General features: G+C 38.2%; 2 long non-coding RNA genes across 2 annotated transcripts in view; both read right to left on the bottom strand.

Moving 5' to 3' along the window:
• Positions 1-24,745, bottom strand: part of LOC306659826 — a 784,421-nt gene that overhangs the window by 309,501 nt on the left and 450,175 nt on the right. The gene's annotated exons all lie outside the window — the stretch shown is intronic.
• LOC306659335 lies at positions 811-22,966 on the bottom strand. Its single transcript, XR_013763273.1, has 5 exons — positions 22,638-22,966; positions 18,339-18,438; positions 12,783-12,869; positions 2,631-2,763; positions 811-932 (listed from the first exon to the last, which is right to left on the bottom strand). It is a non-coding gene; the product is annotated as an uncharacterized lncRNA (long non-coding RNA).

Here is a 24,745-nt window from a genome sequence, read left to right on the forward strand (position 1 = left end):
AGAGTAGTTTTGATTTGCATTTCTTTAATTTCTAGAGATGTTGAACTTTTTTTTTTATACATTTGTCTTATGGATGTACATGACGGTGAGATTCACGATGGTATGTTTATATATGTACAAGGGAAAGTTAGGTTAGATTCATTCCACTGTTCTTCCCTTATCTCATGTGTCCTCCCTTCTCTTCAATCCCTTTCATCTACTCCACTGATCTTTCTCCTATTTTTTATTCCCCCGTTTTTTATGTTAGCTTTTTCATATCAGACAAAACATTCAACATTTGACTTTTGGGGGCTGGCTTATTTCACTTAGTATGACAGTCTCCAGTTCTATCCATTTACCAGCAAATGCCATAATGTCATTCCTCTTTATGGCTGCATAACATTCCATTGTGTATATATGCCACATTTGTTTTCATTGATTCATCTGTTGAAGGGTACCTAGGTTTATTCCATAACTTGGCTATTGTGAATTGTGCTGCTATAAAACAAATCTTAAAGACAAATGTCAAAATTGTATACTTTCTATGTATTAAGACTGGCTCATCATTTCCCATACTTGTATTATAAGAATTATCTACTACTACACACAATATTTCATTTAATTAATCATCTATCTACTTTCCTATGGTCCTTGGAAATCTATGCCTCTTTAACCTCCTTTCACTTCACAATCTACTACATTTCAATGTAGTAGAAGTGTTACCAGGAGATTCTAATTTTATTAGGATCTAACTGTACCTTCCTTCCTGGATTACAGACTGAAAACAAGTATCAAATCTCATCACAGCCCCATTTGGGAATCAGGAATTACGATGGGTAGTGTATGCTGAAGGAGACACAGACACTGGTTGAGATGCAGTGGTAGGTACTAGGAGTGTGGATAGGGAGACTCGATGGATTCTCCTCCCTGGTGACAATGGGGACTATAGAATTCTGAAAACAACAGAGGTCAGGAAACAATTGATTTAGTGACATCAGAGCCAAAGTCAGTACTATCACAATGATCAACAAGATGAGAGTAACCTTGGGACACTGAATTGTAGAAAGGGAGATAGTTAATAAAAAATATTGCTTCTAGGGACAAGATGGATGGTGGCTAAACTGTGCATTGGGTAATGTATGCACTCAATTAAGTCAGAAGACTGAGTCTTATGCCTGAATAAACAATCATAACCTCTTGTTTCAAGGTGTGAGCTGTTACTCAGACCTGGAATCCCTTGGTGAAAGAAGAATTAGGAAGGACCCTGATATTTCCTGACAACTGTTTCCAGTAGTGATTCCTATAGTGCTTTCCCAGAGGAAACTTTGACAGTTTTTTCAGGTAATCATGCAATGGGAAGAGGGGAATATCCATACATTTCAAAGATTGTTGGATATAGGGTTCAAACTCACTATGACACCCAAGAATCATAAATGTCACCAAAGTCTGCCTGTTAGAGTAGAATTTCATGACAGCAAAAACAAAACAGAAAGCAAATGAATTCCAAGCCATGGCCCAGTTCATAGCAGGTTTGTGATTCTACAGAGCAACTTGGTGGCCACTTCTCTCAACCCTGAATGTATACTTGGAAATTTCATATATTTGATAGTTGGAAGATTTCATATTGGGTCTGAGGATAGGAATTATCATAGTAGATTAGGTCAAGGAGAAGCCTCTTGAAGCCCCTTGTTACCACACCACCTTCACCCAGGTAAGATACTGAATAAAACCAATGTTGTATCTCAGGCTAGAACCACATTGAATGACCTAAAGCACACAGTGTTGGTGGTCCTCATCTCTGTTCACATTCAGTAGCCCGGACTCTACAATAACCTCAGTGATCATGGGGGATAAAAGCAAACTGCTACAAACTTCACTATTGGCATCATTTGCCTTTATAGCAAGTGAAGTTCAAGGAGTGGCACCTGAGCTAGAGCCACCCAACACATCCTCTGCCAAGTGGCAAATGCTTTTTCTTTCATCCCCATCAGAAAGTAGGATTGGAGGTGGTTCACAACCACATGGGGTAGGAAATGCTATACATACAGTTATGGTTTTACTCCAGAGATATGTTAATTCTCCCATCCTCTGTGATAGTAAATTTCAAAGGGATCGGCCATTTGGATAATAACATTGCATTATATCAATGGCAGCCTATATAAAAGGTAAATAAGAAGCGAAAATTACATTCTGATTTTGGTAAGACATAATGACTTTAAAAATGAAAGATAAGCTTTATGAAGTTTCACTCTCAATGAAGTTTTTAGGGTTCCCATGGTCTAGAACATGCCAAAACATGCCTTCTGAAGTATAAATGCAATTAACACAGCTCATATCTATAAGAAAGAAACACTGTTTGTCAGACCTCATTGGTTCTGCAGCATGTAGCTCACTTGAAATACCGCTCAAAGGCACTCATTGGTAGCACAGAAGGCTGTGTGAGCCAGAGGGATTGGAGGTGTTGTAAATAGTCCAAACAGTGGAAGAAGCACCTCTACTGCACAGGCCACATGTCTCAGGAAAATACCTCTTGGAAATATAGATGAAGCATCTGCTTAGACATGACCCACTACGATAAAGGGCAACCTTTCCCCAGGATATGGTATTTACTATAAATCCATGACACTTTATGTACCAAAGGTAACTGTTACCATCACTTCCATGGATCCACTTGTGGAATTTGGGTTTTCTGTCCCTGCAACTTTAGGCTCTGTGGGTATAGATGTCCTGTTTCCAAAGGGTGATGAACCAAGCCGACATTTCTTCTCAATTATGATTATATACCTTTAACACCCAAAAGATTCAACTGACAGTTAGAATAAGAGATTTTATTAAAGTGTCCAGATAATAGTAAGCAATAGCAACAAGAATGTGTATTAATAGTATTTCAATATATCTTCAATTAACAATTAGAAAATATAGAGCTTCCCAGGGCAGACCGCCCACTGAGAGCCTCTCGACGCAGAGCCAGCCACAAGTCACCAAGCCAGTGGAGATATTCGACACGCAAGCAGCTTCTGGGACCAGGGCTTGGCAGCCAGAGACCTCTCCAGGCAGCATTGTCCCCTCCAGCTGCAGGCTTTTTCCACGGGGCGATCCAAGATGGCAGACTAGAGGGTGACTGCATCTCCAGTTGCCCCAGAACCCAGGATTCAAGAAGGGGAGGCATTGAGAGTCTCGGACAGAAATAGAACCACGGGGTGAGTCTCCCCCACCCAGCAAAGCTCAGCTGGGCGGCAGGCCCGGATTCTAGTGGCTTATTAGAGTGGGACAGGGAAGATAGAGTCTCCCTCAGGCAGATCGGTGCACTCTGGCGGTGGACTCCGCCCACAGGGACAGATCCTCCAGCCTCTCGGAACAGGCCCCCCAGTGACAGCCCTTCTGCACAGAAGAAACGCAGCCAGCTTCGGCCCGCCCTGGCCAGCTCCAGCCCGCCCCACTGCCAGCTCCAGCCCGCCCGCAGATTTCATCAGTGACCAGCACAGGGTGCCAGGGACTTCCCCAAGTAGCCCAGCCCCCCTCCAGCGGGAAGCCCCTCTCTAGGCTAGCTTCTCGGGGCAAATCACCCAGTGAGAGCCTGTCTACACAGAGCCAACCACAAGTCCCCAAGCCAGTGGAGACCTCCAACCTACAACCAGCCTCTGGAACCAGGGCTGGGCAGCAAGAGACCTCTCCAGGTCTCTCTCCCTGGAACCAGTAGCGGGCTAGGGACAGCGTTCCTCGGAAGCACTGCATTATCAAATTAATCCAAGACTTCTGACTACTGAAGGCTGGTAGGTGATACACTGGAAATCTACAGGGTCACTATAAGCCAATAGAGGAAATCTACAATATCACAGAGTCCCATTGACATCTGACCAATATGAGAAAACAAGGGAAGAAAATGCCCGAAACAAACCTAGATACTATATCAATAAAACCCAATGACAGCACAGCACAAGAAATGTCCGAAAGGGAGTTCAGAATGTACATAATTAAAACAATCAGGGAAGCAAACGAGGAGATGAAAGAACAAATGCAGGCATTAAATGAACGCACTAATCAACAGTTAAAAGAACAAATAACGGAAGCAAAAGAGCATTTCAATAAAGAGTTAGAGATACTGAAAAAAAAAAACAAACAGAAATCCTTGAAATGAAAGAAACAATAAACCAAGTTAAAAACGCCATAGAGAGCATAAACAATAGGATAGAACACCTGGAAGACAGAACTTCAGATATTGAAGACAAAATATTTAATCTTGAAAACAAGGTTGACCAAACAGAGAAGATGGTAAGAAATCATGAACAGAATCTACAAGAATTATGGGATATCATGAAGAGGCCAAATTTAAGAATAATTGGGATTGAGGAAGGCTTAGAGAAACAAACCAAAGGAATGAACAATCTATTCAATGAAATAATATCAGAAAATTTCCCAAATCTCAAGAATGAAATGGAAAACCAAGTACAAGAGACTTATAGGACTCCAAATATGCAAAATTACAACAGACCTACACCAAGGCACATTATTATGAAAATACCTAACATTCAAAATAAAGACAGAATTTTAAAGGCCGCGAGAGAAAAGAATCAGATTACATTCAGGGGGAAACCAATAAGAATATCAGCAGATTTTTCAGTCCAGACCCTAAAAGCTAGAAGGGCCTGGAACAACATTTACCAAGCCCTGAAAGAAAATGAATGCCAACCAAGAATTTTATACCCAGCAAAACTTACTTTCAGATTTGACGATGAGATAAAATCCTTCCACGATAAACAAAAGCTAAAGGAATTTACTAAAAGAAAGCCGGCATTACAGAAAATTCTCAGCAAAATATTCCATGAGGAAGAGATGAAAAACAACGATGTAAATCAGCAACTGGAGGAACTAGCCTAAAGGAATAGCCAAATAAAGGAGAAACCAAATCATGTCAAAAAAACAAAAAATGAGTCCAATGACTAGGAATACAAATCATATCACAATAATAACTGTGAATGTTAATGGCCTGAACTCATCAATCAAAAGACATAGACTGGCAGATTGGATTAAAAAGAAAAATCCAACAATATGCTGAATGCAAGAGACCCATCTCATAGAAAGAGATACCCATAGACTAAAGGTGAAAGGATGGGAAAAAACATACCATGCACAGGGACACAGCAAAAAAGCTGGAGTATCCATCCTCATTTCAGATAATGTGGACTTCAAGCCAAAACTAGTCAGAAGGGATTAAGAAGGACATTACATACTGCTTAAGGGAAGCATATATCAGCAAGACATAACAAACATAAATATCTATGCCCCGAACATTGGCTCATCCATGTACGTCAAACAAATCCTTCTCAATTCCAGAAATCAAATAGACCACAACACAATAATACTAGGCGATTTTAACACACCTCTCTCACCGCTGGATAGATCGTCCAAACAAAAATTGAATAAAGAAACCATAGATCTCAATAACACAATCAACAATTTAGACTTAACCGACTTATATAGAATATACCATCCAACAAAGAACGAATACACTTTCTTCTCAGCAGCACATGCATCCTTCTCTAAACTAGACCATGTCCCTTGCCACAAAGCTACTGTTAGCAAATACAAGAAGATAGAGATACTACCTTGTACTCTATCAGATCATAATGGACTGAAATTAGAAATAAATGACAGAATAAAAAAGAGAAACTTCTCCAATACTTGGAGACTAAATAATACACTATTATACGATGAATGGATAACAGAAGACATCAGGAGGGAAATTAAAAAATTCTTAGACGTAAATGAGAACAAAGACACATCATATCAAAATCTCTGGGACACTATGAAAGCAGTACTGAGAGGAAGATTTATTTCATGGGGTGCATTCAACAAAAGAAGTAGAAATCAACAAATAAACGACTTAACACTACAGCTTAATGCCCTAGAAAAAGAAGAGCAGACCAACAGCAAAAGTAGTAGAAGACAGGAAATAGTTAAAATCAGAGCTGAAATCAATGAAATTGAAACAAAAGAAACAACGGAAAAATTAACAAAATAAATAGTTGGTTCTTTGAAAAAATAAACAAAATTGATAAACACTTAGCCACGCTAACAAAGAGAAAAAGGGAGAAAACTCAAATTACTAAAATTCGGAATGAACAAGGAAATATTGCAACAGACACAAGTGAAATACAAAACATAATTAGAAGCTATTTTGAAAATCTGTACTCCAACAAAACAGAAAACCTCGAAGACATCAACAAGTTTCTAGAGACATATGAATTACCTAAACTGAACAAGGAAGACATACAGAACTTAAATGAATCAATTTCAAGCAATGAAATAGAAGAGGTCATCAAAAGCCTACCAACAAAGAAAAGTCCGGGACCAGATGGGTTCTCAGCCGAGTTCTACAAAACCTTTAAAGAAGAGCTCATTCCAATACTTCTCAAAGTATTCCATAAAATAGAAGAGGAGGGAACCCTCCTAAACTCATTCTATGAAGCCAATATCACCCTGATACCTAAACCAGACAGAGATACATCGAGGAAAGAAAATTTCCGACCAATATCCTTAATGAACATCGACGCAAAAATTCTCAACAAAATTTTAGCAAATCGCATACAAAAATATATTAAAAAGATAGTGCATCATGATCAAGTGGGTTTTATCTTAGGGATGCAAGTTTGGTTCAACATCAGGAAATCAATAAATGTCATTCACCATATCAACAGACTAAAAGTTAAGAATCACATGATTATTTCAATAGATGCAGAAAAAACATTCGATAAAATACAGCATCCATTCATGCTCAAAACACTAGAAAAAATTGGGGTAGTGGGATCATTCCTTAACATTGTGAAGGCCATCTATTCTAAGCCCATGGCCAATATCATTCTAAATGGTGAAAAACTGAAAGCATTCCCCCTAAAAACTGGAACAAGGCAGGGATGCCCTCTTGCACCACTTCTATTCAACATTGTTCTTGAGACTCTAGCCAGAGCAATTAGACAAACCAAAGAAATTAAAGGGATACGAATTGGAAAAGAGGAACTCAAACTATCCCTGTTCACTGATGACATGATTATATATTTAGAGGAACCTGGAAATTCCACCAGAAAACTCTTAGAACTCATAGTGAATTCAGTAAAGTAGCAGGTTACAAGATCAATGCTCATAAATCCAATGCATTTTTATACATAAGTGATGAATCTTCAGAAAGAGAAATTACGAAAACTACCCCATTCACAATAGCCTTGAAAAAAATAAAATACTTGGGAATCAATCTCACAAAAGAGGTGAAAGACCTTTACAATGAGAACTACAGAACACTAAAGAAAGAAATTAAAGAAAACCTTAGAAGATGGAAAGATCTCCCATGTTCATGGATAGGAAGAATTAATATTGTCAAAACGGCCATACTACCAAAAGTGCTATATAGATTCAATGTAATTCCAATTATAATCCCAATGATGTACCTTACAGAAATAGAACAAGCAATTATGAAATTCATCTGGAAGAATAAGAAACCCAGAATAGCTAAAGCAATCCTCAGTAGAAAGAGCGAAGCAGGGGGTATTGCAATACCAGATCTTCAACTCTATTACAAAGCAATAAGAAAAACGGCATGGTATTGGTACCAAAATAGACAGGTAGATCAATGGTACAGAATAGAGGACATGGACACAAACCCAAATAAATACAATTTTCTCTTACTAGACAAAGGGGCCAAAAATATGCAATGGAGAAAAGATAGCCTCTTCAACAAATGGTGCTGGGAAAACTGGAAAACCATATGCAACAGAATGAAATTAAACCCCTATCTCTCACCCTGCACAAAACTCAACTCACAATGGCTCAAGGACCTTGGAATCAGACCAGAGACCCTGCAGATTATAGAAGAAAAAGTAGGTCCAAATCTTCAACTTGTCAGCTTAGGAGCAGACTTCCTTAACAGGACTCCCATAGCCCAAGAAATAAAAGCCAGAATCAACAACTGGGATAGATTCAAACTAAAAAGCTTTCTCTCAGCAAAGGAAACTATCAGTAATGTGAAGAGAGAGCCTACAGAGTGGGAGAAAATCTTTGCCACTCATACTTCAGATAGATCGCTAATATCCAGAATCTATAAAGAACTCAAAAAACTCTATACCAAGAATACAAATAATCCAATCAACAAATGGGCTAAGGAAATGAACAGACACTTCACAGAAGAAGATGTACAAGCAATCCACAGATATATGAAAAAATGTTCTACATCTCTAGTAATAAGAGAAATGCAAATCAAAACTACCCTAATATTTCATCTCACCCCAATTAGAATGGCGATTATCAAGAACATAAGCAACAATAGGTGTTGGCAAGGATTTGGGGAAAAAGGTACACTCATACATTGCTGGTGGGGTTGCAAACTAGTGCAGCCACTCTGGAAAGCAGTATGGAGATTCCTCAGAAAGCTTGGAATGGAACCACCATTTGACCCAGCTATCCCACTCCTTGGCCTATACCCAAAGGACTTAAAATCAGCATACTACAGAGATAGAGCCACATCAATGTTCATAGCTGCTCAATTCACTATAGGCAGATTGTGGAACCAACCCAGATGCCCTTCAGTTGATGAATGGATAAAGAAACTGTGGCATATATATATATACAATGGAATATTACTCCGCCATGAGGAATGACAAAATTATGGCATTCGCAGGCAAATGGATGAAATTGGAGGGTATCATGCTAAGTGAGATAAGCCAATCTCAAAAAACTAAAGGACGAATGATCTCGCTGATAAGCGGATGAGGACATACGGGGGTGGGGGGTAGGAGGGGTTAGTGTTAGGGTTAGGGTTAGATTTAGGGTTAGAGATGAGGAGGGTGGTAAGAATGAGGAAGAAAGGAATGTATAGAGGGAAAAGAGCGGTGGGAGGGGAGGGGGGAAGGGAAAAAAATAACAAAATGAATCAAACAACATTGCCCTATGTAAATTTATGATTTTTAATTAAAATTAAAAATTAAAAAAAAGAAAAATAGAACTTTAACTATGAAGTTCTAATAATAAAAATAAATTGAACTTAAAAAAAAGAATTATAAAAAAAAGATATTTCATGTTGTCAATCAGCTTTTATATTATGAAACCTAACACTTAGTATGTAATAAGCAATAACAGAATCGAACTCACTCTGTCTCTGTCATTAATAAAAAATAATTAGGAATAAGGAGATTCTTGATTATATTGTGCAGTATAGAATAATGAGTCAATTATTTCTTAATTCTAGTTCTTGGATTTATTCATTATTTGTGACTAAGGAAAGAGCAAAATAACCTACTATATCCTGTCTGCTAATAGCACAACTTGGAATCCTGTCAGGATGTATTAAATATGTTTTAGTCTTCGGAAATTATGCAGGGATGTTACAAGGTGGGCTGTGCGAGCAAGAATTGTCAAGTGCATCAACTCAAACAATCCATTCTTTATGTTCTGCTTTTGCTTTCCGGTATGGAAAGGAGATACAAGATAGAAAAATGCAGAATAAGGCAGCATAATTGTAGTAACTCACCCATTTAGGAAGGCCTGTGTTGGTGGCACAAAATAGGGCAGCAATTTCCTTTCCATCAAATGAAAGAGAAGTGGAAAGAGTAGTACTTTATACAGATTAAGAGTGGCTAGAGTCAAATAGCATTTCATCAGTGCTCTGTAATCAGACCTTTCATTCCATGTGTAGAGTCAAAGATGTAAATAAAGGAAATCTTCATGAGCTATTCTGTAGGGCATGTCTGCTGAATACTTAAGTGGCACATTATCAGCTTTCTTTGGTTGGACTCATTCTCAGTGACTGACATTAAATGTGTGAAGGGAAAGGGGCGGAGTCAACTATTCTATCAATATTATGGACACCTGAGGTAATGTGGAAGTGCTATTTTAGATAGAAACTCATGAATGTTCCAGAATTTGTGGTTGATTGATTTAGAATAATGTGATTTATCATTTCTTTGTTGTTAATAAAATTTATTTTCTTTAAAAAAAAAAAGAAAAAAAAACAATTAGAAAATATAAATATAGTTAGTTTCTAACAACAACAAAACAGAATAACCCTAGACAGAAATGCCAGATCTCTCTAAATAAAATGTATAAATTAAAAATTGTACTGAAAGACATAAATAAGAACTAAATAAATGAAAAGATAAGCCATTTTTATTCAAGGGAAAACTCAACATTGTGTCAATGTCTTCTTTTGAAAAAATCGATTCTTTTTATTCATCCACATCACCAGGATATACCCTGGTTTTATCACAAAAGCATGGGACACAAGCAGCTCCAGTTCAGTCCCCAGCACCACCCCACACCCTGAATTCTCATTATTCCTCTCCTTCCACTCCACCAATCCCTCGTTAATCCATTTACATCTTACCTTTTTAAAAAAAATTAGTATTCCATGGACATAAGAATGTGTGTGTGCTGGGACCCACCCTACCACATCAATGCATGTGCATAAGAAAGTTTGATCAGATTCATTCTACTGTTCTTTCCTTTCCTGTTCCTTCTTCATCCTCCTCAATTCCCTTTTTCTACTCATCTGAACTTTCCTCTATTTTGATGAAATTTCCTCTCCCTTTTTTCCCCTTTCTCTTTATTATTTTATTTTTCCCTCAGGCCCCTATTTTGTATTATCTTCCACATATCGGATAATATATTCAATCTTTGACTTTTGGGGATTGGCTTACATCACACAGCATAATAGTCTCTAGTTCCATTCATTTACCAGCAAATGCCATAATTTTCTTCTTTATGGTTGAGTAATACTTTGCTGTGTATATATACCACATTTTATTTATTTATCCATCTTTTGTAGAGCACCTAGGTTGATTCCATAGCTTGGCTATTGTGAATTGTGGTGCTATAAACATTGATGTGACTGAATCATTGCAGTATGCTGATTTAAAAACTTTTGGATAAATACCAAGGAGTGAGATAGCTGGGTCATATGGTGATTCCATTCCTAGTTTTTTGAGGAATCTCCATATTGCATTCCAGAGTAGTTTTACCAATTTGAAGTCCTGCCAACAATGTATGAGTGTCAGCACCTTCTTAATGAGTCTATAATTTTAATACAGTAGTCATTTGAATATTGCAATGTGGAATATACAATTCTAATTCTGAAATATATATGCACAGGCAATTTAAAAAAGAAAATAGGCAATTATTATCCATATTGCCTGTCAACATGTATATAAAGGTGAGGAATATAAAACAATGTGTAAAAATAGACAAATGTATCAAAGAATAGAAAGTATGGGCATCTTCATATATGTGTGTAGTTTGTATGTAATAAAAGAGTATTCAAAATAAGTATGAAAAAATTGACTGTACAATATAATAGTGTATGAACTGTTAGCTATATACTTGGAAAAAAATTTAAATTTCTGCCTCAAATACTATTCCTAAAAATAAGTTCCAGATGGGTTACAGAGTTAAACAACAGCGATACAAAAAAATTTAAAAACAGAAAAAAAATATTAGGAGGAATAATGTTTATGACTTGGGAGTAAGAAGGCCAAAAATAAGAAATGCATTCTAAACTCATAAAGATTGACAAGTACGATGACATCAAAATTTCAAACTCTATAAGATCAAAGGTTAAATAAGTAATAAGCTTATTACTTTAAAAATTGAAAAAACATGCAATAAGTTAATATTTGTAACATATGTAGTAGATAAAAGGCCAACACTCTAAATATGTAAAGACTGCCTTTATTCAATCAAAGACAAATGACAAATAGAAAAATCGACAAAATATTTGAGGAGGCAGTTTACCAAACTGAAAATACAAATTGCCAGTTAACATATGACTGTTTCTCCATACAAGACACATTTAAACACAAGACAAACTCTTGTTGGGGACAATTCATTAGAAACCACAATGAGGTCATTTAAAGTCATAAGCATGGCAAAATTTTCCTAGTTTGATAAAATTGATAACAGTGTAATGGTGTAATGGTGGTGTAATGGTGTAATGGAAGTCTATACTAAAATAACTGCTTTAAGGGCATTTTTACGACTGTAGTTGTATGGGCAAACATTTCAACTTAGAAATTCCATTTCTTGTTAATTTTTCCAGAAAAATAATGATAAAGTGTCATGGAAGGACAGGTACAAGGTTGTAAATAGATGCTAATTATATCATTTGTGGTAAGTGCAAACATAAAATAAAAATGGAAACAACGTAAACTTTATCAGTCTAGAAATGGTAAGGTTATGGTGATACAAATGCAGTGACACTAGCAGGTCTTAGAGGTGTGTTGATCAGCGACAAAGAGTTGCAATACAATATGTGTAGTGTAGTAAATCTGTGTAGAACAAAAGTAGCACACACATCACACAAGCGCAGTGCCATTCATTTCTATAACTCAGGGCTGTCTACAGAACCTTTAACAATGATGGAAATGTCTTATAATCTATGCTATCCAGTATGGGAGACACTGGCCACTTGTGACTTTAAGCACTTAAAATGTGGCAAGTGTGGCTAAGAGTTGAATTTTAAATTTTATTTAATTATAACTCCTTTAAATTTGAATGGTTTCATGTGGCTAGTGGCTCCTGACTAGATGGACACATAAATGTTAAATCATTGATGGCAGACTACATTCAAATGTAGAATTTTATCATATGAGTATATTCTAGTATCACTTGGGTCGTTGGAAAAGGAATGTTTTAAAATCAAAAGTCAAGACTTTTTAAAAGATATACACAATCTCTTACAGAACAAAACCAAATAAATTTTATTACTAGTGGCATCTCATATCTGTAGTCATGGGATACCCCTGGAAATGTGATGAGTGACCAACCCGTCAATCCTCATATTGATACTGGTGTGGCCAAGGAAGCCTGGTGCTGAGCAGGCAGAACAGGAGGAGCAGAAGTGTCTGTAGATTCTGTGGGCCAAACAAGAAAGACCTGCATTAGCAACCAAATAAAAGGTGAGGGTATGTCTGAAAACCAGAGGGTAAGAAGAGTTAGATGGAGTCAGGAAGATAAAGTGATAGGGTCCATCTCTGTGAGACTGTGAGAATGACACCTTGGGAGACTGGGAAAATGACATCTTGATGCATCCATGGCACCTTCTTATCGTGAAAGTCCGTGACTTTAGGACGGCTCATGGTGACTGAGGTGCACTATCACAGTGCACATTTATTTAAATAAGTGGCTTCCATTCATCCTGTTTCATCAAGTACTTTGTTTGGATGGATTATTGACATGCATTCAGTGGAGACAGATCAAAGCCAGCATGTTGTGTGGTGGGGGGGGGTTCCCTTCAGTGACCCTACTGTGCTCTGCAGACCAATGAGAGGACTCAGGCAGTTGGATTTAATGAGGAAGAAAGCCTCTACACTTCCTAAGCACCACATAAAAAAAAAAAAAAAAAGAACAGAAAGAAATCGCATTGACTGTTTTATAGAGACCAACCATCCAGCTCTAAGTAGGAACAGACATGTGTTTGTTTATTTATTTCTGCATTCCTGATGATAATAAAAAGATCAGATTTAATAAGCCAAAACCCATAGACAACAACATCCTGAATTCATCATCTTTCTCAAAAACAGAATCCGGCCTCAGGGAATAAACTTAAAAGCTGAATGCTCCTCATCAGAATATTTTGTACAAAGTGCTAAGTGCTCTCCACTGCACTGCTGCTGTGCACATGACTGATAACAGAAATGGGAATGAGGAAGCACTCTGTTTCTAAGTGAATCAAATGCTGCAGGTGGTTAATGAGAGTGTCCACTGATGAAACTTTGCCCAGGGTGGTGACTTCTCAGCACACACTTAGCCTGTGTGACTCCGACAGTATGGAGGTATTATTGCAAAAAGAGGTGTGACTGCCTCGAAGAGAAACCTGGCACAGAGAAGCCAGGGAGTGCACTGAGCCGATACAGAGTCCTGGTTGGGGCTCTGCCCAAACCAGGCAGTGGGTGTGAGGGGAAGGTACAGAGCAGCTCCTGGAGTGGGTTAGGTTCACTGCCTTGAGAGGGCAGAACACTGATTCAGGATCAGGTGTCTGGGTAACTGCACAAAATTGTTTTCGCTGCGATTTAGTTTGCTAGTACTACTGTGATAAAGCACCACAGATTGGGTGACTAAGCAACAGGTCGAAGTTTAAAAATGAGGTGTCAGCGGGGCTGGTTCTTCGTCTCCCCTTGGTGTGCAGGTGACTATACTGGTGTTCTCTTTGTGATTGTCTTCAAATTTTCCCTTCTCATAAGGACTAGTGATATTAGATTATATCACATCCTAATATCCCACCTTAGCTTGATTATCTCTGTAAAGATCTTGTCTCCAAATGAGTTCCCATTCTGAGGTATGATTAGGACTGAGTGTCTCCTTTTGGGGGAAACCAGTTCAACCCACAATACTGTGGAAACTTCTCATAGTACCCTTCATTTAAGTCTTAACCATCCTGTAAAACCTCACCTGAGGTGTGACTTCTTCAAGAAAACATTTCCAAACCTCCCAGTTGCACTGAATCCTCTTCTTTATCTGCCCCGTACACACCCCGAGTTTCCTCCATTTCTGCACATACTGTATCATAGTGAGAACTGTGTATGTATGCACCCCTTGCTAACCATGAGACCATGTGAAGAACATGTCTGTATCCTCAGACACATTTGCAAGAAGCAGAATGAAGAATGAAGAAGTGCTAAATGTTTGGAGTCAGCTATCTAAGATACCCTGACCACATGGCCACATTGGTAGCCAGGTTCCTCATGAGGTTTTCCAGTTAGTATTGATACTACAAAGGAGCATCCACTTGCCTGGTAGGCATACAATGTCCAAACCCCCTTGTTTAACAGGGTGAATACTTTTATATACTAACCTAACATTTTCTATTTGCTTTCCACTGGAAGATGAATGCTATAGTTTGGATTTTGAATATCCCCCAAAGGCCTATGTATTAAAAAGATTAGTCCCCAGCTTTATGTTTTTGGGAGATGGTGGAACTTGTAAGGGACAGGGCCCAGTGAGAGGTCTTTAGGTCACTATGGGTGTGCCCGTGAAGGGATCATGAAGCTACAGGATTCTCTCTCTCTCTCTCTCACTTCCTGTCCATGAGGTGGACAGTTTTGCACGGCCTTGTGTGCCCACCATGATGTGCCAAATTGTCACAGACCCAAAACAACGGAACAAACCAATCATTGACTGGAACCTTTAAAACTGTAAACCAAAAATAACAGAATGAATCAAACAACATTACCCTATGTAAATTTATGATTACACAAATGGTATGCCTTTACTCCATGTACAAACAGAGAAACAACATGTATCCCATTTGTTTACAATTAAAAAAAAAACTGTAAACCAATATAAATCATTAATCTTTATAAGTTAATTATTTCAGGTATTTTGTTATAGTAACGGAAAGTTGATGAGCACAATGAGAGAACCTGAAGTAATGGGGCATTAATTAAGAACAGATAGGATGAGATAAACATGGAAAATTACTAGATAGGTAAATGTCTTCTTCTCAGGTAAGATGGTCAAACAAAATGTATGAAATAGTGATGGTGATATAAGGACTAAGGTGTAACTTAAAGGCTATGAGATCTCAGGGCTGTCAAAGGACTCAGCAGCAACAACTTTCTGCAAGAGACATTTCTGGCTTAGTGCTTTAGGATACTGAGGGTTCCTCAGGCTACAAAGGAATGGGGGCTATAATTATTATGCCAGATGTAGACTTGTCTACAAGGCTTGCTGGGCATGAGGAGCAAGTGGTATCTGGAATTACAATTAAGAGAATATTTTCAGTTATGGTTCTAGCTACTACCCATAAAAGGAATATTCAGTAATCATATCACAATTTTGAAGAGAGCAGGACAAGTTCATTTCAAACCACTGTGGTTTGAAAATAGTTTGTTCCCTCTGAAACTCAAGTTAGAATTAAATTCCCATTAAAATATATTAAGAGATGGGACCAGATAATTCCCTTAAAAGGTTTTTAGAGCTTTACCATCATAAATGAACTAATGCATTATTGCAACTGTTGAATTAAGAGAGCGATGGGGTAACAGGTTATCTTGAGAGTGGGTTTGCTCTAACAGCCAGTCTGGGTAGGTCTCCTGTGAATCTCTTGTCCCATTATATGATGCCTGCACCTTCTTAGTAGTCTGCCAATAAGCAGAACATCACCAGAAATGACCCCCTGACCTTGGGCCAAAATTGTGAAACCAAAATAAACATCTTTTCTTTGTAACTTCCTGGTACGTGGTAAAGTGCTATTAGCTGCAGAACATACTCTAAGATAGTGGTCCATATTGGTGTTGGTATCTCCAGAGCTCCAGATAATGGTCATGAGTGTCACAGCAGCAGGAATCTCTGGGTGGAGACCATAGATAGTAGTAAAGCTGGGAGAAAAATGCAGTCAGTGTAGATAAAAAATAATCGGGTTCTATTGGGGAAATGGGGGCTGGTTGGAAAGGAAAGGAAATCAAATTCTAATATCTCCAGAGCAGGGGAACTACCTCCACCTGTTGCCAAGGTAACCTGCCTCCAGGGAATTGTTCTTCCCTACTAGGGGCTGTTAATGAATGCCTTCTGGGCCTTTCTTTCCTGCCCAGGATCACTCCACCTTTGGCCCACCTTTTGGATCATTTTTCACTTATACAGGATGGGGGAGAATGAGAGGCCATAAGAACACAGGAAATCTAAAAAGTATAAAAGTGGCAGGATACCCCCACATCCTCGGATATCAGCTCTGGAGCCTCTCCTCTGTGGAGAAGTCTATTTCTGTTCTACCCTTTAAATAAAACCTGCTTTCTAGGCTTGCCCAGGCTTTTCTCTGGTGGTCAAGCTTTTCATCTGGGGAAATGGAACTTAGCCCTGCTTGATTCTCATCACTGGTGGTATCAGTAGTTAAGTGAGGCTCATGATCTGAACTACTATGGTGAGAACAGGTGCTAGGATGTGGAAAAGACAGGTGTGAGAAAGGTACCTTGAGTCTCAAATGACCTTCAATGTAGGGTCCTAAAAACAGGCAAAGTATTGCATCCTATTGTGGAAGTCAGAATTGTTGCCCAGCCTTAACAGCCAGGCCCTTGGAGGTTAGTGAAGTCTGCACCAAATGGTTAACAGATACAGAACTCCAGACAGCATGATTAATGTCAATGTCTTCTTGTTGGTGTCCCAACACACTGGAGCTGCAGAAGTCCTAGAGTGTGATGAGACTCCAGGTGACAGTTGGACAGTCTGGTGGTGTTGAAAGCATAGCACAAACTCGGCATGAACCAAGTCATGGGGCAGGAATCATGGCCCCTTTTAAAAGCAGGACTAGCCAGAGAATACTCTGCTGGTTTATAATATTACAGCATTTGATAGTCAAACAAGAAAGAACCAACTGATCTTTTAAAGAAACTGACGCAGTCAAGGAGTCGGACAGATGTGAGTTTCACAGTCAAACCTGCCCAAGTTCATGGCATCTGATGAAATCTTGGGGAATCTTACTGACTTTCCAGGCTGTTAGCCACACAGAAATTTGTCAGAATCATGAAAATAATGATGTCCAGATATATTCACCAAGAATAAGACTGGAATCTTAATAAATGACTAGACTCTTGTCTTCAGCTCTATTTTTGTCTTGTTTTAAGGTGAGTCTGACTCATGGGTAGTATAGGAAGTCTCGAAATAAAGACAAAATCCAGGAACTAGTAAATATAGATTGTGAAGTGAAAGGCCAGACTGAAAAAGAAAAGAAAAACAGACAAAATATTAATAATTTTATCATTTTCTTAAAATGGTTAGATTTGAGGTCCAATTGCACCATTTACCAGACTTATGATCTCAAAAGGTGATGACCAAAAGATATGTGTGGCCACATAGGACAGCTGTCCTAGTAGGGATGACATTAACAGTTGAACTAGTGACATCCCTCATTTGTGAACTTCAGCTCCCTCATCGCCATAGGGAATACTTAAAAGCCTGACTGGTCCAAGTCAATGGCTTGTGGTTAGTTGAGTAAGGTAGCTACTTAAGCTACAAGAAAGTCAACACGTAGGTGATTTTTAACATTATCTCCCAGAACTGGGACAGATCAGTCGAGCTCAGCCAGCTGCAAGGAGGGCCTCAGAATGCTGCCTTCAATCTGCTGTAATTCGATAGGAAAGTAAGGAAATCACATGTGAATCAAACACCCTGGGAATTTTTGAATCTCAACTGTACATGAGCCTGTGAGAATGCTTCACAACATTTTATACCGGGTCCCTGTATTAAAGAGGTCCATATGGACTCAAATTATCTTGACCTTTGTTCACCTACTATTTCTCAAGTGAAGTTCTTGAAAGTATGGATCTGACCCTTCTCATGAAATGGGCCCAGCATCTCAGATTGCTCAACAAAAACACAAAGGCACTTACCATTCTCCAAACAATTACTTTCTTTAAAGCATGCAGTTGCTCTGTCTGTTTCCAATTATCCTGGGAGGCTGCATCTGTGACTTACTCCTTTCTCAGAATACTGTTGGGGAGAGGGAGAGAGAGAGAGAGAGAGAGAGAGAGAGAGAGAGAGAGAGAGAGAGAGAGAGAGAGAGAGGTGTCAACAAGTGGATGTTTTTATTTACCTCACCATCTGTACCTTCACCATTTGTGACCTTGGAATAATAGGCACAAGGGGAAATGTATTTCTTCAACATGAATTTGTTGAGTACTTTGTTGTTTTGAAAACTATTGAAGGCATTAGTTAAAGGAAAGTAGAAGATAAAACTCCTGTCCTTGTGAGGCTTACATTCTGGTGAGGCAAGCACTTTATCTATATTTCTAATTCGACCCGTGGGCCTATACCTATACTAACTATGGTACCCATACCTACATATCCATCTGTATAGGTATACAATTATGCATTGCTTAATGATGGGGATATATTCTGAGAAATGCACCCTTAGGAGATTTCATCCTTATGCAAACCTCATAGGGTATATGGATACAAACTAAGATGGCTACGAAGCAACTAGGCAATATAATCCTATGGGATGAACTTGGTGGACCAAAAAATCTTTATGCAATGTGTGTGTGTGTGTGTGTGTGTGTGTGTGTGTGCACGTGCGCGCCTCACTATATGCATATATATGTATATGCATATGTGTGTGTGCCTCACTATATGCATGTATATATCCATGCATAGATGTGTGTGTGTAATTTACTTATACATAGCAATAAGTCTTACAAGGAGAGGTAAAGCAGGATTAGGGTATGAGGTTGGTGTGAGGTTAAATTATTTTAAATAAGTGGTGAGTGAATTGACCTTTGGAAAAAGCAATATGCAAACACACATGAATGGAATGAACTGTGTTTCATTTGGGGAAAACGTCTGATAGGTGAAGAGAATGGCAAGGGTGATAGGAGGTAGCTGAAGTGAGAGAGCCAGGGGAAACAAGTGGAGGATAGATCAGGAGGATAGATCATTATCCAAGGCTCTTGTGCAAACTGCAGGATGGTGGTGGAGAGGTCTTCTCCCCTCTTCACCTCCTCACCCCCTGCTGGAGGGCATTGGCTATCCCTACCTCTCCCTGTTTCCTGTGTAAGAAGCACTGTCCTCCCAGGCTCAACCAACATGCTTGGCCTCTTCCTTGGTTTTCTCCTCTTCCTCCTGTCTTTCCACACTTCCCCCATTATGTAGTCTGAATGTTTTATTAACTCAATTTAAATATCTTATTGAGGTATAGCAAGCACACAGAAAAAGCATGAACATCAGATGGATTCTCATGGACCTGATGTGGATGCTGCACATAACAGGGCTCCAGAACATTCTTACAGTCCCTGCCACCTTGGTACTTCAAATGGTGAACAGCTTGGATTAATTTGGCCAGTTTTTTTTGTAGTCTATAAGAATGGAATAATAAAACTTGCACTCTTTTCTGTCTGACTTCTTTCCGTGAGTTTTACCTGCTGCTGAGGTTCCTTCATGTCTTTGCAGGGCTATGTGCCTTGTTCATTCTCATTGTTGTATGCTCTTCAGTTGAGGGAATATATCACAATTTGATTATTTATTCTATTACTAATGGGCTCTTGGGCAGTTTCCAGCATTGGGATATTATAAGTTATGCTGCTATGAATGTTTTAGGATGTGAAATTTGGTTAACATATGTATTCATTTTTGTCGCACATATATATGCCTAGGAATGCAATTGCTCAGTGCAGATAGGGAGTATGTGAAAATGAAGTAAATGCTTCTAAAGAGTTTTTCTGATGTTGATTAATTTTAAAATAATGTTTTTTATAATAATAGAAGTAATACATATTTGTTGTTGGGAATTTGGAAAAGAGTAAAGTAAAAGAAAATAAAACCACATATTAGTCTTTTATTTTTATAATTACAGGCTTGGGATCATGGTACATATGTACTTCAATTTGCTATTTTTATTTCATGTTGTCACATTCCCAATATTATTAAATATTTTCAAATACAAAAGTTTTAATGACAGCATTTGGATATATCAAAATTAATTTGATGATTTAAAATGTTTTTTTTCTATTATTGTGAACATTATTACAAATGTTTTATCCACACTTCTGATTATTTCACCAGAATACATTTTGAAACACAAAATTTCTGAGTCTAAGGACTTAAATACATGCAAAGCTCTTGTTTTAGATTATCTAATTTCTCTCTAAAGTTTGAAACAGAAATAACAGTTTTGCACTATTTGACTGATGTATTTCACTGAAATCTTAAGGATTTACTATTTTATTAATTATCAAACATGATGACTGTGAAGATTGAATATGTGTGTATTAAACAACCATTTGTATATGAGATTAATTTCCTGTTTTTGTGTTTTGCTCATTTTCTAGGGTATTCAACTCTTATTGACATGGAGGTAACTTTTATGTTTCCAAATAATTAATCTTATCAAATTCCTTATCTTCTTACCTACATTTTGGAGTTACTAATAATCTATGAAAGAAGGCTATGGGAGTAGTTCAGATAGGGAGCTTGCCTAGCATGTGGGAGGTCCCTGGGTTCAAGCCCTAGCAGCACACACACACACACACTTTAAAAAGCGGCAGTTTACCTGCTTTCTTGAGAGGAAAGTACTTGTAATTTTGGGATACATATCCGTACCACATATTGAATTTCTATTTCTGGTAATCCATTTCCTTCTGACCATATGTAATTGCAATGGCAATTAGCAGTGTGACTCCTTTCAATTGTTCTTAATTCCATACAAATGAAAAAGCTAGATGAGATTTATGAAACCTCCTCATTCAATATCCTTACTGTATGAATGGGAAAATTAAGGCATAGAGCATATAAAAACCCGCTGAGGATCATAACTGCTTTCAGATAATTAAAATTCAGATTTCCTTCTATCCAATCCCTTCACTGGCTAGAGAGGAATAGTTGCACATCTTTCTATGAAATTTTTCCTTATGTGCACGTAGAGGAAAACATTGCTTCTAGTTTTCCCTAGCTGTCATGTTCAGTTTGTGGTGTACTCTGGCAGATGCAACACCAGGTGAGCACCTGGCACTTCCCTCCTGGTGTTGCAGACACCTTCTTCCTAGAGTTAGCTTCCTGGATTCCCCTGTAGAGCACCCCAGCAAACGTGCATTTCTAGATTTCTTCTCTGACTCTGGCTCCTGAGGCTGGTCTCCTTTGTGAGTCTTCTTTTGGGCTCAGACTCCTGTGTTGAGGTGGAAGCCTAAATGAGGTCCTGGAGCCCTTCCAGAGCCTTGTGGGAAAGCCTGAGTGTGACTAGTGCCAAATGGGCCTGTGTGCAACTTGGACTGGATCCAGAGATCTAAAGATGTCTGAATTCCTCAGAGCGCATCTTTTCAGTGGACATTTCCCAAAGCAAGACTGGCCCCTAAGGATGACATTTCATTAGAACTCAGTTTCTTGGCAATGTTCTCTGCAAAACTATAAGGAAGTTTACTTCAAAAATGAAAATCTGGAATATATCTCTGGTCATAAAATTGGACTTGCAGAAAATTTCAAAGTGGCATGAGAAATAGAGGCCTAGGCTTTATTAATGGCACTGAACCACACTTCATGCTTTGGCTGTTTATGACAGTGTGATGGATTCACCACCATGCCTAGATGGAAATCATCTGGCCTCAAGGTGTGAATTAAGGACTGTCAGGTAATTCAAGAAGAACTCTTGCAAGGGAATTTCTGAATTATGATATGTAGCTATTCTTTACAAAATTATTATCAAGCAGTTCATATATTAATGCTTTTCAGACTGCAAAAACAAACACGTAAAGCTTCCAATGTGCACAGATTTGCAAACACTCCATGGCCAGAATGCATAATATATGCCTCCCTTAAACTTACCTGAACTGCTTAAAGAATCTTAAAAATGAAAATGAGAGAACACTGGCTAATGTCTAAATTAAAGCGATTGGTAAATCACTAATTGTGTTTCCATTTATAATTCAAGTAAAACAGAGGATTTCTTAACCGTTGTTTCATGGTTTTAGCTTTTTATTAATTTAAATAGTTTCAAAGCAACTTTCAGAATTGTTTCAATTTCATGAGAACAAAACTAAGCTGACACTTCCTTTTTTCTAGTAAAAAAAAATAATGTTGATTAAATGAAAAGTATAATTTAAGCTGACCACTACTGGAATTGAGTTATTCAAAAGAAAATGCTTCTGTGTGTTCACTGTTCTTCCAGATAGTGAAAATGGTCTATGCTATGTTTTTAGACTTACCAAGGGAGATGCAGCAGAAAAATAAATCACAGCCAGAAGATCTCTTCCTTCCAGCTGTCTGTGTAGTCAGCATTGATCATGGCTGAAATAGCTGTGGTTCTTCCTGACTTGTCCGCATAGCACCCCCACGACTGCTGGAACAGTGCCCCTGATTTCCACAACTTCTCCATGGGAACATGGGAAAGGATCTTGGACTGAACATTTTGTGCCTTGTCCTGTCTATGACACTAACAGCTGCCTGCTTATAACAACAGAATTCTGGACATCTAGCTCATTAAAAGGAGGATGCAAGGGTTTCTGAATTGGTCAAAATACTGGAACATGTTTTGGGTAAATGGGCAATCAGCAATTAGATAAAGATTGTGTGGTGACTGATATTCAAACTTTCGGTAGCAAACATGGTCTGCAATCATGCATAGTCTCGTGTTCAAAGTTGGCAGGAATGTTTCTCCTTGACTCTTTATATCTTCTCTTTTAATATTGATGATGCTATTCCTTTATCATTAAAAGAAAGATTTAATGAAATATCAGGATGGTAGGCATCTGTATGCTGCAGAATGAGAATGAAATTGAAGAACAGAAAATACCCTCTTGACAGGCCCAGGGGATATCACTTCTACCTTCTGCCCTTCAGTGTCTATGTCAGTGAAATTAGAAACACAATACCTGCCTACCTTGATGTGGAGGGACATAGAACTCATGAGTGAAGATGCATTCTGAAATAAATAGATCAGTGGAACAGAGTAGAGAACTAAGGATTAGATTCATACAAATACATCTAATTGATTTTTGACAAAGGCAACAAAGCTGTTCAAAGGAAGACGTATATGAGCACTTGGGGATCCATGAGAAAGAAAATGAATCTTAACGTTAACATGCAAAAATTAACTCAGAATATAGGTCAGACTAACTTATAAAATGCTTCATGTTAGTTAGCTTTCCATCACTGTGGCAAGATACCTGAGAAAATCAACTTATAAGGAGGAAAAGTTTATTTTTGACTCACAGTTTGGGAAGTTTCATTTGGTTGGCCTATTGCTTTGGGGTCTGTGGTGAGGCAGAATATCATGGCTCAAGCATATGGCAGAGGAGGCCACTCAATTTGTGGTGACCATGAAGCAAATACAGAAATGAGGAGCTAAGGTCTCAAAATATTATTCAGTGTCCAATGACCTAACTTCCTTTCAGTAGGTCTCACCTCCTAAAGGTCCCACCCACTTCCAACAGCACGGCAGGCTGGCAATCGAGTTTTCAACACACGGGACTTTGAGGGATATTCAAGATTTTAATTAAAGCATACTTTAATACAACTTTATGAGTAAGAGCACCAAACTGGAAACAACCCAAATGTTCATCAACGTCAGAATGGACACACAGTTAGCTGAAGACTATTTATAGATATAAATATAGATAAACTGACTTCATCACAACTAAAAATCTGGTGCAAGACTCTGTGACAAGTATTAAGAGACTGCTGTAGAGTGGGAAAGAGTATTTGCAAACCACATATCTGACAAAGACTGTACCTAGAATATTTAAAAAGTCCAAAGTTCACCCATAAAAGAAAGCAATCAAGTTAGAAAATGAGCAAAAGGCATAACAAATATCTCACTGTTGATGATAAACAAATAACAAATGAATACAAGGAAATATGTTTCACATCAGTAGCCATTAACTAAGTGTATATTAACACCTCCATGGAGTTTCACTACACACCTAGAAAAAACTTAAAAATTATCAATACCAAATGCTGGTGATGATACAGAGAAACCAGATCTCATCTACATTTCTGGAGGGAACATAAAGTGATACAGACACTATGGAAAGAGTACGGAAAATTATAGCAAAAGTAGATAGGCACTTGCCAAAGACTGAATACTGTATGATCCTATTTATGTAGCATTTTTGAAATGACAAAAGTTTAGTGATAGAGACCTTAACCATAACTGTTAGGTGCAAGGCACAGAGCAGGCATCTGTTACTATGAAAGATAGCACTGAGGATCCTTGTAAGGAAATGGTTCCTTGTCTTGCCTGTGATATTGGTCACACATGTCAACATATGCAGTAGAATTGTACAGAACTACTACATACATGCAGGAGTACATA

The sequence above is a fragment of the Sciurus vulgaris genome, assembly GCF_902686455.1.
Source record: "Sciurus vulgaris genome assembly, chromosome: 4".
Lineage (NCBI taxonomy): Eukaryota > Metazoa > Chordata > Mammalia > Rodentia > Sciuridae > Sciurus > Sciurus vulgaris.